Source organism: Nicotiana sylvestris, chromosome 5 (genome assembly GCF_000393655.2).
Source record: "Nicotiana sylvestris chromosome 5, ASM39365v2, whole genome shotgun sequence".
Lineage (NCBI taxonomy): Eukaryota > Viridiplantae > Streptophyta > Magnoliopsida > Solanales > Solanaceae > Nicotiana > Nicotiana sylvestris.
In genome coordinates, this window is record NC_091061.1 from 119,165,096 (window position 1) to 119,171,095 (window position 6,000).

The window sequence follows — 6,000 nt, forward strand, 5'->3', positions numbered from 1 at the left end:
CTACTTTTTAGTTTTCTGGGGATGCTCTCACTTGGTGGGAGGCTTATGAGAAGCATAGGCCTGTTGGTGCACCACCCCTTACCTGGCATCAATTCTCCATTCTCTTCCTAGAGAAGTATGTACCGCATTCCCGTAGAGAGGAGCTGCGTAGGTAGTTCGAGCAGTTGCGTCAAGGGGATATGATCGTGCCGTAGTATGAGATGAGATTCTCCGAGTTGGCCCGTCATGCTATCTGGCTAATTCCCATGGATAGAGAGAGGATCAGGAGGTTCGTTGATGGCCTCAACTATCAGCTACGAATTTTTATGACCAGAGAGAGAGTATCTAGCGCTCCTTTTGAGGAGGTGGTTGACATTGCGAGAGAGATAGAGTCAGTTTGCCGCCAGGAGCGGGATGAGAAGGAGGCCAAGAGGTTTTGGGATCTGGTAGCTTTAGTGGTGTTCCTTCGGGAGGTTAGTCTCAGCACGGCAGAGGTCGTCCATTCAGACATGCTCAGCCAGCCCGTTCAGGTCACCGTGGTGGGTCATCTTGCCATGGTTCTCACAGTTCACATCAGGGTCACTCGTCTCTCAGTGCCCTTCCAGCTCAGAGTTTGACTCAGGCACCATCAGTTCAGGGCTCATTTATGCCTGGTTCTTCTAGTGGGCATCCTGGTGCGCGGGGCTCCCTTCAGTCCCCACCGCCATTTGCTGGGAGAGGTTTCTTCGAGTGTGGAGATTTGGGTCATATCAAGAGGTTTTGTCCCCTTCTTACGGGTGGTTCATCCCAGCAGAGGAGTCAGTTTTCGGCTTCAGCACCAGTTACTTCCTACCCACTCAGTCAGCTCAGAGTGGAGGTCAGTCAGCTAGGGGTTGCCCTAGGGGGGAGGTTGATCAGGTGGTGGTCAGGCCAGTTTCTATGCCCTCCCGTCCAAACCAGATGATATTGCTTCAGATGCTGTGATTATAGGTATTATCTCAGTCTGCCACAGAGATGCCTCTATATTATTTGATCCCGGTTCCACTTTTTTATATGTGTCGTCATATTTTGCCCATTATTTGGATATGCCCTGTGAGTCTCTTGTTTCATCTGTTTATGTATATACTCCGGTGGGCGATACTATCATTGTGGACCATATATATCGGTCGTGTATAGTGACTATTGGGGGTTTGGATACCCGAGTGGATCTTTTGTTACTTGGTATGGTTGATTTTGACGTGATATTGGGCATGGATTAGTTATCTCCGTGTCATGTTAGCTTGGACTGTCATGCTAAGACAATGACATTGGCTATGTCGGGGTTGCCACTGATTGAGTGGTGAGGTTCGACGGATTATGTACCAAATAGAGTGATTTCATTTTTGAAGGCCCAACGGATGGTTGGGAAGGGTTGTCTTTCTTATCTGGCCTTCGTGAGGGATATTAGTGCAGAGACTCCTACCATTGATTTAGTCCCGGTAGTGAGGGACCTTCCGAATGTGTTTCCTGCAGACTTGCCGGGCATGCCATCGGACAGGGATATTGATTTTAGCATTGATTTTGTGCCAGACACTCAACTCATTTCTATTCTACCGTATTGTATGGCACCGACGGAGTTGAAGGAGTTGAAGGAGCAGTTTCAGGAATTCCTTGATAAGGTGTTTATTCGGCCTAGTGTGTCGTCATGGGGTGCGCCTATTCTATTTGTGAAGAAGAAAGATGGCACTATGACAATGTGCATTGATTACAGGCAGTTGAACAAGGTCACAATCAAGAACAAACATCATTTTCCTTGTATTGATGATTTATTTGACCAGCTTCAAGGAGCAAGGGTGTTCTCCAAGATTGATCTCCATTCAGGGTATCATCAGTTGAAGATCAGGGACTCGGATATTCTTAAGACAACTTTCAAGACCCGATATGATCATTACGAGTTCCTTGTGATGTCTTTTGGGCTGACCAATGCCCTAGCAGCATTCATGCATTTGATGAACAACGTGTTTCAGCCCTATCTCAACTCGTTCGTAATTGTTTTCATTGATGATATTCTGGTGTACTCGCATAGTCAGGAGGAACATGCGGAGCATTTGAGAGTTGTGTTGCAGAGATTGAGGGAGGAGAAGCTTTATGCAAAGTTCTCCAAGTGTGAGTTTTGGCTCAATTCAGTGGCTTTCTTGGGGCACGTGGTGTCCAGTGAGGGTATTCAGGTTGATCCGAAGAAGATAAAGGCGATTCAAAGTTGTCCTAGACCGTCCTCATCCACAGAGATTCGCAACTTTCTTGGTTTGGCGGGCTATTACCGCCGGTTTGTTCAGGGATTTTCATCCATTGCATCACCTTTGACCAAATTGACTCAAAAGGGTGCTTTATTTAGTGGTCAGATGAGTGTGAGGCGAGCTTTCAGAAGCTCAAGACTGCCTTGACCACAGCTCCAGTGTTAGTTTTTTCATCAGCTTCAGGTTCATATACAGTGTATTGCGATGCTTCGAGAGTTGGTATTGGATGTGTTTTGATGCATGAGGGAAGAGTGATTGTATGCTTCTCGTCAGTTGAAGCCCCATGAGAAGAACTACCCCGTTCATGATCTAGAGTTGGTTGTCATTGTTCACGCGTTGAAGATTTGGAGGCATTATTTGTATGGTGTGCTTTGTGAGGTATTTACTAATCATCGTAGCCCCCAACACTTGTTCAAGAAGAAGGATATCAATTTGAGGCAGCGGAGATGGGTGGAGCTGCTAAAGGATTATGATATTACTATCTTGTACCATCCGGGAAGGCTAATGTAGTGACCGATGCTTTGAGTAAGAAGGCGATGAGTATGGGGATTTTGGCATATATTCCTGTTGGGGAGAGACCTCTTGCAGTTGATGTTTAGGCCTTGGCCAATCGGTTCGTGAGGTTGGATATTTCGGAGCCCAGTCGAGTATTGGCTTGTGTGATTTCTCAGTTTTCCTTATTTGATCGCATCAGAGAGCGCCAGTATGATGATCCTCATTTACTTGTTCTTAAGTACAAAGTTCAGCACGACGATGCCAGAGATGTGACTATTGGTGATGATGGGGTATTGAAGATGCAGGGCCGGATATGTGTGCCCAATGTAGATGGGCTTCAGGAGTTGATCTTAGAGGAGGCCCATAGCTCGCGGTATTCCATCCATCCGGGTACTACAAAGATGTACCAGGATTTGAGATAGCATTACTGGTGGAGAAGAATGAAGAAGAATATTGTGGGACTTGTAGCTTGGTGTCTCAATTGTCAGCAGGTGAGATACGAGCATCAAAGACCGGGTGGCTTGCTTCAGCAGATAGATATTCCAAAGTAGAAGTGGGAGCAGATCACCATGGACTTTGTAGTTTGGCTCCCACGGACTTTGAAGAAGTTCGATGCTATTTGGGTGATTGTGGAACGGCTAACAAGTCCGCGCACTTCATTCCTGTGTGTACTACCTATTTCTCAGAGAGGTTGGCAGAGATCTATATCCGAGAGATTGTTCGCTTGCATGGTGTTCCAGTTTCCATCATTTCAGATAAGGCTGTATTGTGGCCCGGGCCTGGCCTGGGACCGGTTTAGGACCGCGGGCCTAACGGGCCGGTTCAACCGGGCCTGGGCTCTAGTGGTGAAAAAGCCCGTGGTGGGCCGGTTCAAGACAATTAGCCTGTGAGCTCGGGACTGGCAGGCGGGCCTGGGCCGGTTCAACCGGGCCTAACGGGCTCCAACGGCCCAACGGTCAGATTTTTAAAATCTAGTCGTTGGCCTTCAAAATTTATCCGTTGGCCACTTTAAAAAATAACCATTTGGCCCCCAAACTTTGCTTTAACCCCAAACTTTTTATAATTACACTTTTTCCCAATTCTCAACTATATGGGGGATATTCTTTTATTTTTACTCACAAATTCATTAATCTCTCTCTAATTTTCTTCTATAATTGCTTACTTTATTATTGCAATTTCGTGAAAAATTGTGAAGTTGGTGAATTGAAGTATTCAAGTCTTCAAGTCTTCAACGATATTCAATTTTCAAGAAGTTGTTCGTCAATTCGGTAAACTCGTTCCAACTCTTAAGTTTTAATATTATAGTTTTGTTAGTTTTATTTAGTACAATTATAATTAATATGGCATTTTCTTTGAAAAATATTTTTGGTGGTAAGGGTAAGGGAAAATCTAAAATTGGTGAATCTAGTAGTCAAACTACTACTCTTCCCCCGGCTCCCCGACCCAGACCTGTTACCTGTCCTCCTCCACCTATTATTCTTGATAGTGATAACCCTTGTTTTCAATTTTCCGATAGTCAATTTTGTCACGATGTTGCACCGGGTCAACAATTAAATGAAGAAGTTATGAATGCTCTTTATCCTAATGAAACTATCTTTGAAAATGATGAGGAAAATGATGATTTAGATGAAACACAACCGTATTTAGATGATACACCTACTAGTCCTATTAATAACTCAACTGATGCCCCGCCTGACCCTCCTGTAGTAACCCCTACTTTTAATAGACAACCTTCTAAATGGCCCGAAACATCTCTTGTTTGGCATTTTTTTACTCAACTAAGAGAAAAAAATAAGGCTAAGTGTAACACTTGTGGGTCTCAACTAGTTCATAAATTTACTGGAGACCATAGCGGTACGGGCAGTTTAACTAGACACATATTGAAACACCCTAGAGATAAAGCTAGATTTTTACAAATGAAAGCTGCGCAAGAGGGGACAAGTGTAGATACTACGGTTAACCCTAGTACAGGTTCAAATCTAGTTCAACCGGGAATTAACACTGTTACCGGTGGCATTTTATATTATGATCCAAATAAAGATCGTGAAGAATTGGCAAAAATGGTTACTGTTATGTGCTTACCCTATAGTTTTCCTTCTAACCCTCATTTTGTGCATTATATTAGAAGAGTTTTTAATCCTACTTATAAAGGATGGCCTCGCGCAACCGTAAAGAGCGATATTTATAAATATAAACATGAATATGAACAATATTTGCGCTATTTATTTACTCATATAGATTGTCGCATTGCTATTACTACTGATATTGGTAGAAGTGGTAATGACTGTGATTATCTAACTGTTACAAGTCATTGGATAGATGAGGAGTGGATAATGCAAAAGCGCATTATTGCTTATAGAATAATTAATTCACGCCACACAGGTAAGTTTATTGCTAACACAGTTGCAGATATTTGTAGATATTTTTGCATTAGAGATAAAATTATGTCGGTTTCAATGGATAATGCTTCTAGTAACACTAACGCTATAGGCTTGCTTACAACTACACTAAATTCCTGCATTTAGTAATATTTTTCATGTTAGATGTATTTGTCATATTTACCATTTAATCGTCGGTGCTGGTATGAAAGTTTTAAATGTAGAAATTGAAAAGGTTAAAATGGCTCTTAATTGGCTTTTTTATTCAAACCGTAGAAGTAGACTTAGAGACTATTTTAAAAAATGTGATGAATTTGGCCTTAGAGAAAGAAAGGTTCCTAAACCTTGTCCGACTAGATGGAATTACATGTATGAAAGTTTAGTTGTTGCATATGAATATAGGAACCCAATAAGCGCAACGTATAATGCTCGTGTAGGTGATGGTGATGATGATGATGATGATGAGCACCTTACAAATCAAGATTGGAGTAATGTTAAAATGCTTGTAGACTTTTTAGAACAATTTCATATTGCTACAAATGAATTATCTGGCCAATATTATCCTACTATTTCTAACTGTTTAGTTTATATTGCAGCACTTGTAGATTTATTTACTCAATTTTCAGAGGGTGGAGTAATTTATGAAGAAGCTATTAATTCTATGAAAGCTAAGTTTTAAATTTTTTTTCCCTATCCCCCATATTTTTGGTGTTGCTACATTGTTAAATCCTACAATGAAATTAGGAGGTCCTCACTTTTGGTATTCAAAAATTTATAACGATTTATCACTTTTAGCTGAGGAATTTGCTACACTTGGAGATGTAAAAGCCTCAATTAAAATAAATGCTCAAACTATTTATAATGCTTATCAACTTGCCTTAGATCAAGCTAGA